This window comes from Zeugodacus cucurbitae, chromosome 6 (assembly GCF_028554725.1).
Source record: "Zeugodacus cucurbitae isolate PBARC_wt_2022May chromosome 6, idZeuCucr1.2, whole genome shotgun sequence".
NCBI lineage: Eukaryota > Metazoa > Arthropoda > Insecta > Diptera > Tephritidae > Zeugodacus > Zeugodacus cucurbitae.
Window position 1 is genome coordinate 40,874,789 of NC_071671.1, and position 10,215 is coordinate 40,885,003.

Genomic DNA, 10,215 nt, shown 5'->3' on the forward strand with positions numbered 1-10,215 from the left:
AGAAATGTTATTTTCTCCCTAATTCCATTTCAGTTCCCACGAACTGCTACTGCCATTTCTTAAAATAAAAGCTCCATCCTCTAAAGGTGCCCTTTTTGCCAATACTTCGCTTGGTTCGATAACGTCTGCGATATGAATAAAGACATTCTTAACTTCCAAAAAATAAAATTATTATATCTTCATTGTCAAATTATTTGTTCCTTTGTGAAATAGTATGAAATGTCTTTTTGCTTTTTTTTTTTGTTTGGTTGACTGCCAGCTCTCGTTGTCTGAAAGACAAAAATAGTCAATATCTGTCAGTCTGTCACTTGAGAGGTATCAAATTATCTTTCAATTTGTGTCTGTGTTTCAATACGCTCCCTGATTCAAATGACTAGCATTTCTTGCTTTTGTCTTCATTTGCCTCGGAACTTTTTTGCACCAGGGTCTCGTGATAATCGCTTATACCTGAGGTATACCGGTGCTTTCATTGGAAAATGCTGGTGAAAGATTGATCGCTGAATTCAATGTTCAGTCTCAATGCATATTCTTCATGTTCAAACCCTCGTTTTGGGCTTTTAGCAGACCAGATATTGGATATTGTGTCTGCACATCTTAGGGAAAATATCTTCATGGTATTAAAAATTTATCCCAACAGTCTAATAATAACAGCTCCGATCTAAAGAAGATGCTGAAAGATGGGAGAAGGTGATAAAATATAGATTAAGTTTAACATGAGACCATGAAAATATTTTTATCTTCTAGTCTTTTCAGATTTATGTGTAATAAAAAAACAATTAATTTTCTTTGGGTGTTTCAATACAAAACATTTAGCGATATAACAGTAACACTTCTTGAAATTTTTAGATCGAGTAGCACATTTTCTTGAAAGATATTAGAATGACCCTAGTTGTGGAAGTACAGCATTCACTTTGAGTTCCATAACTCGAACTTCTATAAGTCGAAGATCTCCATAACTCGAACTTTTGAACTGGCAATAGCGTTTAGAAATCAAATTTCATACAAATTTGCTTCCATAACTCAAACTTCTATAACTCGAAGTTCTCCATAACTCGTACACTTTAATGGGCAATAGAAGTCAAATTTCATACAAATTTCCTTCCATAAATCGAACTTTCGACCAGAGCATAATACAAAATTTTAAAATTTACTATCAAGAAACAATTATAAAGGAGTCTATATATTCGTATGGAGGGGACAAAAAAAAAATGATATTGAGATACCGACCTCAAGAGCCAAACAATAGCAGAGCGCAACAAACTAAATTACAGAATACATGTTTTAATGTATTTAAATAAAACTTTTTGCGAAGTAATTAACTAAAACTGTGGGTAAATCTATATTTTACAGCTTTTTGAAAAATTTCTGTTTTAAAGAAATTTTCTATAAATCGAAGTTTTTTTGTGGATTATGGTGATTCGAGTTAGAGAAGTTCTACTGTATATGCAAAAGACTTTGTGAACTTTCACAATAACTGTTGTTTTGTTAACTATGGTCAAATATTTGGCAATTTTCTTGTAAAATTAATATGAACACAATCTAACTCCTTTCTTTAATTTGCAACACACGCACACATACACTTACATGTTTCAAACTTCGTTCAGCAATTTGTATGACAAGAAGTAAACTCTGCAGCACATAGCGCTCGTGCCAATATTCGGAAAATTTCTTCACCTTGTGCTGTGCTCATTCCTTCAGTCACGACGCTGAGCGCCCAATTTTGGCCAGTATCAGCATTATCCCTGGCTTACAGTTGCTATCTCCTTTTTCCTGTTTTCCACCATAACTTTTTGTATCTTCATTTGTAGTTGTTTTCGTACATGTTTATTCTAGCCTGGCCATTTAGTTTTCTTGGCCAAATCACTTGGCATTTCCATTATTCGTTCGTGTTTATAGTAATGCATTTATTGTTGTTGTCTTTTATATTTTATGTGCTGTCTTGGTGTTGAACAGTAAAACTTTTCATATCCGATTTCTTTTTGCTTCACTTCGTTTGTTCGAAAAAATATTTCATACAATATTCGGTTTTATTTTAGTTCTAGCAAAAGTTCTCAGTAATTACAAACATGACAAAGACTCTGCGCGCACGCACAAGTATATATACGTATATATGACTTAGTTGGCGTAAACATGTGTGAATTTACGAGAGCACACTTTGGAATTCTATATGACACATGTGCTCAGCAGGAAATCGAACATCAAGGCATGCTTGAGGAATTCCATATTAGTTTTAGACTTAATTTATCGATTATATTTTAGAAGACGACCAAACTGTCTGTTTCCAAAGAGCCGCGCTACAGTCAGAAACTTATCATTCTGTTCATCATATTAGACATATTATACACATATTATAACCGTAATAATGAGTGATTTTTCGGAGTCTAAAGGCATAAGTAATCGCTTTTGACTATGGGCCTAAAGTTTTATAAAGGACTAGCATGAATTGATAAGTTGTTTTTCCGAAGCAGTTGTTGAATTGTTACAGTCAAAAAAACTAATCTAACTAACTGATGGAGTTTCGATCTTGGAAACTTAATATCGATTCCACAAAAAAAAAAACAGGAACAAATGTTTGGCATTATCTGAAAAGTCCCTGGCCTGACCAGATTGTCCAGGTTCATCCGGAACGGAATTCATCCAAAACTCGCTACAGTATAACAATAGCCCGGAAAAGATTAAGGTAAAATCAGTTGGGATTCCATGCCATTATTATTTTCGTTGATTATATCGATAAAATAAATGATAAATAATATTTTGTGATTTATTGAATCGATTAAACGTCGAGATCGAAGTTAGAGCGAATTGTTACGCCAAATTATTGTATCTACAAGTAGTAAATACATACATATTAAAACTAATTTCTTCACAAACAAGAATAGAGATTTAAGTCATGTCGATTAGTACCACCACTTCATTTATAAATAGGATGGCCTGGATTTCTTTGAAATATTTTAGCTAAACATCTCTTACAAGACTTGGTACTAGTAATGCTTTAGTAGGTTTCAGTCATGACAATCCCTTCACAGAAGATAGTTTCAAACTAAACGACTGAAATTCAATATTTTTTGTAGAGATTGTAAGACTACCAGAAAGCAAATGGACTTTGTTTTAAACATTTCTTGTGGAAATGTGTTCAAAAACATTCAGCTTCTTTAATGGTTACATGAAGCAATGGGCGCCAAAGACCACCACAGATCTTAGAATACCATTGGAGGTGTTAACACAGAGCGTACCACAAAATTCGTTTGGGGATGTGTTCATAGTAGATAGACTTCTAGTTTTAGGAAAGAGGCGAATTAAGTAAAAGTGTAGGGGTAATCTCAAGGAACTTGTGGTTATGGGTATGTGATTACTTAACATAAAGGTATAGACAAATTTTAATTAAACGGTAACTTCTTTCCAGAATTTGTCAAATATTCTAGTAACTTCAACTGATAAATCTTCCCATCGTTATCATTAGAAACTAATCAATCTGTGTGAATTCTCGTTGACCTCATCAGCATTAGCGAATGGCTTGTCCTGTTTTACTTTATGAAGCGATACAGTTCGCATTAGTGTTTGAAATGAGATGTGTTCGTATGTGCGAGTGTTGGCGTAATGAAAGGGTAAAAAGTTGAAATACTTTGCTGAACACACGCAAAGGACGTAACACTTTCACGCCACAACGCACATCTATACATACATACATATGTATATCGTATATATGAAAGGTTGCAGTCCAGGCCACATATGAACGAGACCAAGACGAGAGACAAGTGGCTGTGTTTTACACTTACTGCATTGTCGTTGTTGTTGTTATTAGTGTAGTTAAAAAGTATCTTTATCAAAAATGTTGTGTTAAAAAGTTTAAAATGAAAGCAGCACAGCATGAAATCGCGCAAGAAACCAAATATGGCGCTAAAAAGTATTGGTATATGTGCGACTGATGAAGGCAGTGAAAATGGCAGTGAAAATGGAATTGAGAGGAGTAGTAAGAGAGCATATAAAGTGTGTAGCTGAAACTGCACATACGAAAATCTGTGGCAAGTGGCAGGTAAGTATGGAATGTTAGAGTCATCTGGATAGCTGTGGCACAATTCTCACCCCGATCTTTAAATACATGCGAGTGGCAGCAAATTTTGACTTTCACACATATGAAGTTGCTGTACACTTGTAATACATACACACAAACTAAAAATGGAGAACACAGTTCTAGTTTGGCGTGTTCATATGTGGTTGCGTAGAGCAGCTTGCTGCTTCTGTGCAAGTGAGTCTGAGCCAAAGAGGCAGGCAGTCATCTAGGATATGTTTGCCATTTGTAAAATGTCAAAGTGGATCAACACGCCTGCATGTTGTGGCTGAGTGCTCTGCTCCAGTGTCCCAGTGGGAATTTGCAGAGGCACGTCTTATATCTGCATGCGATAATGTAGATTGCATGACATTATTTTAGAATAAGTAGTAGAGAGTTTGGAGTTTCACAATGAACTCTTCATAACTCTTTGGCTTTCAACGCTTTATTAAGCTGGCATTCTCAAAAGCTTATTAAGGGATGAAGGTTCGCAATTATCCACTTATATTCTATCGACAAGCAAATCTAGATAAGGTTAACCCAATTATAACATTTTAATCGTCCTTTAAAATCTGTGCTGCCATTTTGTCCATATACTGAAAGAAGTAGTTCTGAATTGGATGGACCAATGAGGGTAAGATACCATTAGCACACTTTCTGGAGCAAAGCCATAAAACTCGACTGGGTTACTTCGACAATCACTTGACATACATACATACATATCCATATGTAAATGCATGTTCGTATGTACACCACACATTGATGAAAATATAGAAAGACTTGCAGATGCAATCAGGCAGCTGATGCTCTACCATAAATGCATATTTCTCTAAAAAATACCCTACATCACAATATATTTGTAAGTGTACTTCTAAATACATTCTAAATGGAGATATGTGTGAGGGCATTCTCATATCTCGGCAACAAAGTTACAGACTTTTTAATGCAATTTCGTGTTAGTTTCACTTTTAATATTTATTTTTTCTTATTTTTATTTTTTATATAAGTATACACATCAGTGTCATGTACTCTCATATGTTTCAACGTTGACAGTTATAAATATAACTGTGTTTCGTAGATGTTTCTTGGAATAAGCTATGAAACTTTAATATCAGTTATTTTTTGCTTTTAATGTTGCCTATTTCTTTACATATTTATTCTAGACACGTTTGACGGATGTCTTTAAATGTTATGATGGAGATTACATTCGAGTATTCGAATGGATTAAGGAATCAGTTGGAGTGCAGAGTTATTAATAATAAAACGGCATTTGCTGATTGAGATAAGTTTATATAGTTAATAGCCGGGAAAGACTATTAACAGTCGATTTCTATAACGGAAAATCTTAGCAAACTATCAGGGTATGAATTTAAACACTCCCCTGTAGTTCGGTACCATCGGAGAAGCGTTAGCTCTTCTATAACTAATTCCGAATCATTAGCACCGGTTCTAGCCCGATTACATGCAATGTTATTTGACTAACGATTTTTATATTGCATTTAATTTTTGTACAAATATTTATTTTTAATTTATAAAATATCTTACATTATATTATTCTTATTTACTAATTATTTATTTTCTTTATTGATATTACTTTTTTATTATTAGTTATTTTAATTAATTTTAATTTATTATTTAATAAACGTACATATGTGTGCAAAATAAAAAAATATTATTAGTTTTTAGTAAAATAATGTTAAGTTGATGTACTTATAATAATATGTTTTCAATTTATTACGTGATCTATGGGTGGGTAATCCCGCGATGGTTCTATGGGTTGTAGAGTTTGGGTGAACCGCGGTGATTTTGTTGTTGTTTGTGATGATCCTGTGTTGGCGTCATTTCCGTTCGTCTGTGGTTCTTTTGCCTCCTTCTTGTGCTAGTCAAAATCCGAATGTCTGTCTGTCTGTCCGTCCGTCCGTCCATCCGTCCGTCCGTGCAACGGATAACTTGATTAAAAATTGAGATATCTTGACGAAACTTGGCACACATGTTCCTTGGGTCCGTGAGAGGGATTAAAATAATTTACAATTTTATTGCACATTTCTATTTCACCATATTTAATATTTTCCCTATATTAGTTAGATTATACACATATGTACATATTAAACTATTAAATTAAGTAACATAAAACTTATCAGAAATATTTGTTTTGATATTATTTTTGGCAAATAGTCTCACTTAATCGATTTGGGAGAAATTCCATTAATATTTTTGAATATTTCGGACCTAATTTATTCTATTCTTCCGAAGGACTTTTTTAAGCCATATTTGCTCGACATGCAGTGTTTTTATACTCTCTCAACAAAAGTTGCTAACAGAGTTATAGTTTTGTTCACCTAACGGTTGTTTGTAACACCCAAAACTAAACGAGTTAGATATAGGGTTATATATACCAAAGTGATCAGGGTGACGAGTAAAGTTCAAATCCGAATGTCTGCCTGTCCGCCCGTCCGTCAGTCCGTCCGAGTAAAAATTGAGATATCTTAATGAAACTTGGACCACGTGTTCCTTGGCTCCATAAGAAGGTTAAGTAAAATGGGCAAGGCCCCGACCCCTGCTAAGTTTTTTTGTATATATCTCGTAAACTGCTCAAGGTATATCAACGAAACTTTCAGGAGTCGGTTTTCTCAGGCATTTCCTTATATTGTCCAAAAATGGAGGAAATTGGATTATAACCACGCCCACCTTTAATACAAAGGTTACGTTGAAAATACTAAAAATGATTTAATTCAGTAAGGAAAACCATCAGACACCTTAAATTTCATCATAAAGAAGGTACAGAAGTGCTGCACTCAAAAAAGTGGGCGTGGTCCCGCCCACTTATGGGTCAAAAATCATATCTCCGAAACTACTCGACCAATTTCACTGAAATTCGGTTTGTAATATTTTCCTTACATCCCAATAATATGTTGTGAAAATAGGTCTAATCGGTTCACAACCACGCCAACTTGCTATATACCAGAACTTTGAAGTAATTCTGAATCGTTTACTTTACATAATATAAAGTAAGCATTAATGAACATATCGGAACAGAACTTTGTATAAATACTGCACTTATAGTGTGGCATCGCCTTTCTAAAAATCGTCGAAATCGGACCATACATTTTCGAGGCCCCATATATCAAATAGTGTGTTATATTAATGAAATAAAATACATAAATTGCGAGAGTATAAAATGTTCGGTTATACCCGAACTTAGCCCTTCCTTACTTGCTCTTTTTACAATTTTCGATTTATGCAACAAATTTTCAATAATGTTTATATTTGGTGATTGGATAGGTGTTTTGATCACCCTGGGGCAATGATATACTACCCATTCTCTTACGATTCCAGCCGTATGCTTGAGATCATTCCCTTTGTACATTTTTTTTTTTTTTAATATTTGAATATTGATATCTCTCCATAATCCCATCGACAAAGTTCAATTTGCCTTCACTAGCATCTGAACAAGCACCCCAGACCATCACTAAAATAATATAATTGCAATTAGAAACAAGTAAGGAAGGGCTAAGTTCGGGTGTAACCGAACATTTTATACTCTCGCAATTTATTTATTTAACTTTATTTATATTATATAATACACAATTTGACCCACATATTCGTCATATATATTGTATAAAGTCCATTGAAAGTTGGAAACCATAATATTAGGTTAGAAGCACCGAGGTCCTCGTGTTCGATGTATGGGCCTTAAAAACCTATGGTCCGATTTCGGCGATTTTTAGAATGGGGCTGCCACACTATAAACATAGTATTTGTGCAAAGTTCTGCACCGATATCTTCACTAGTGCTTACTTTATATATTGTAAAGTAACCGATTCAGATCGTCTTCAAAGTTCTGGTATATGGGAAGTAGGCGTGGTTGTGAAGCGATTTGGCCTATTTTCACAACATATCATTGGGATGTAAGGAAACTATTACAAACCAAGTTTCATTGAAATCGGTCGAGTAGATCCTGAGATATGATTTTTGACCCATAAGTGGGCGACGCCACGCCCATTTTCCATTTTGTAAAAAAATCTGAGTGCAGCTTCCATCTGCCAATTCTTATGTGAAATTTATTGTTTCTGACGTTATTCGTTGGTGAGGTAACCCACTTTTAGTACTTTTCAACCGAACCTTTGTATGGGAGGTGGGCGTGGTTATGATCCGATTTCTTTCCTTTTGAACTGTATTAAGAATTTACAAAAAAAAAGACTGCAAAAAGCTTGGTTTATATAGCTCTATTGGTTTCCGAGATATGTATAAAAAACCTATTTGGGGGCAGGGCCACGCCCACCTCCCCAAAAAAATTACATCCAAATATGCCCCATCATAGTGTGATCCTTCATACCAAATTTTATTTCCATAGCTTTATTTATGGCTTAGTTATGGCACTTTATGTGTTTTCGGTTTTAGCCATTTTGTGGGCGTGGCAGTGGTCCGATTTTGCTCATTTTCGAAAGCAACCTTCCTATGGTGCCAAGAAATAAGTGTTCCAAGTTTCATTAAGATATCTTTATTTTTACTCAAGTTACAGCTTGCACAGACGGACGGACGGACGGACGGACGGACAGACAGCCATTCGACTCGACTCTTCATCCTGATCATTTTGGTATACTATATATAGACCTCTATCTAACTCGTTTAGTTTTATGGTTTCTAAGTCATATTATGTTAATTATGTGAATTAAACTATAATACTCCCTTATCAACTTTTGCTGCGAGAGTATAAAAAAAGGCCTTACTATATCAGCTGTTCAAATAAATAACCGTAAAGCGGTTAAGTATGATTAAGAGCGAAAAAGATGTTTCCAGCTAAGCTTTTAGTTCCAATTATAATATTTTAATGTCGCTATTATTCATCAAGGCATATTCATTTATTAATTTTTGAATCTTTGAATGACATCCCCATAATATAGACATGCTTATAAATCTTGAAAGTATAAAAGAAAGGGTGATTTTCTATTTCAAATCTTCAACTTTCCAATTTTTCACATCGTTAGTTAGTTCTTTACATTCTACATTCAACTTTGCTCATGTAAATGTAAGGTTATTCATATAATTTACTTCGCATCTTCGTGAAGCCACTCGCTTTACAACTTATGTAATTTTCATCTGCATATACTTTTTCCAATTGAAACCTTATATTACTCGTATACCATTTATCATTACACGTATTTCACCTCCTTCTCGCTGGCTTTCATACGAACAGGGTAATTTGAAAAATGCAGCACTTTACATCTGAGACGGCTTGTTATTACCATAAAGGTAGATGCACACGATGCAACAATTACAAAGTAAGTAGTATGTAAATTAATAAAGTTAAGTAGAATGATATTTTAATATAATCAAAAACTGTAAAAGATATAAAACCATGATATAATAGCTGTCATCGATTGGTTAAGTGTTACAGAGAAGCCAAAAGAACGCATTATCCTGTAATTCAAACAGACAGGCAGCACTTATGCTGCAAGCCTGCGCTAAAATGTCCTCTTAATCATGCGCAATAGTGTTTAACCATTTTCTTAGGTGGAGAAATACTTAAATCTGCACAAAAATATTTTTGTATCCCTTTGTTTCAAGCTACGTCTATGCTTTACATGTTATTTAATAAATTAAAATGTATTTCAAAGTAAAAACAACAAACATATATATTTGTATTGTCATTTTTGTCTAAAATTTGTCCTTTAATTCGTTTTTACAATTGCGAATAGTATACATATGTAAAACAGAATTTGGCAGCATTCAGCACGCGGCGATAGCATCTTTAATGAGGTATCCGCATACTCTCCTGTACGAATTCAACTAGATAACTTTGTTGTTGCTTTCACGTGTAAATTTTTTGTCAGACGATCAGCGACCACAGATAGCCAGCAGAGAAGTGACCAATCGATGACAGCTAATGTAGCATTACGTCAATATTCCGAATTTGAATTATTGCCTTCTTTCCAGAAATACCGCAGGAAAGATCGTTTTTTAGAAGCAATTACATAGGACTATTGTCGAAGTCTTTTAATTTTAGTTACCACATTTCACCGAAATCCACGAAAGACAAAATAAAACACCAGTATAAACATAGTCCGAAAATCTTCGGGAAAAGTGCCAGATCTGCTTAGTCTGATCGCCTCTTAACGCTGTGAGTTTGTAAAACATATGTGAATGAGTGATATTCAACTCGCTAT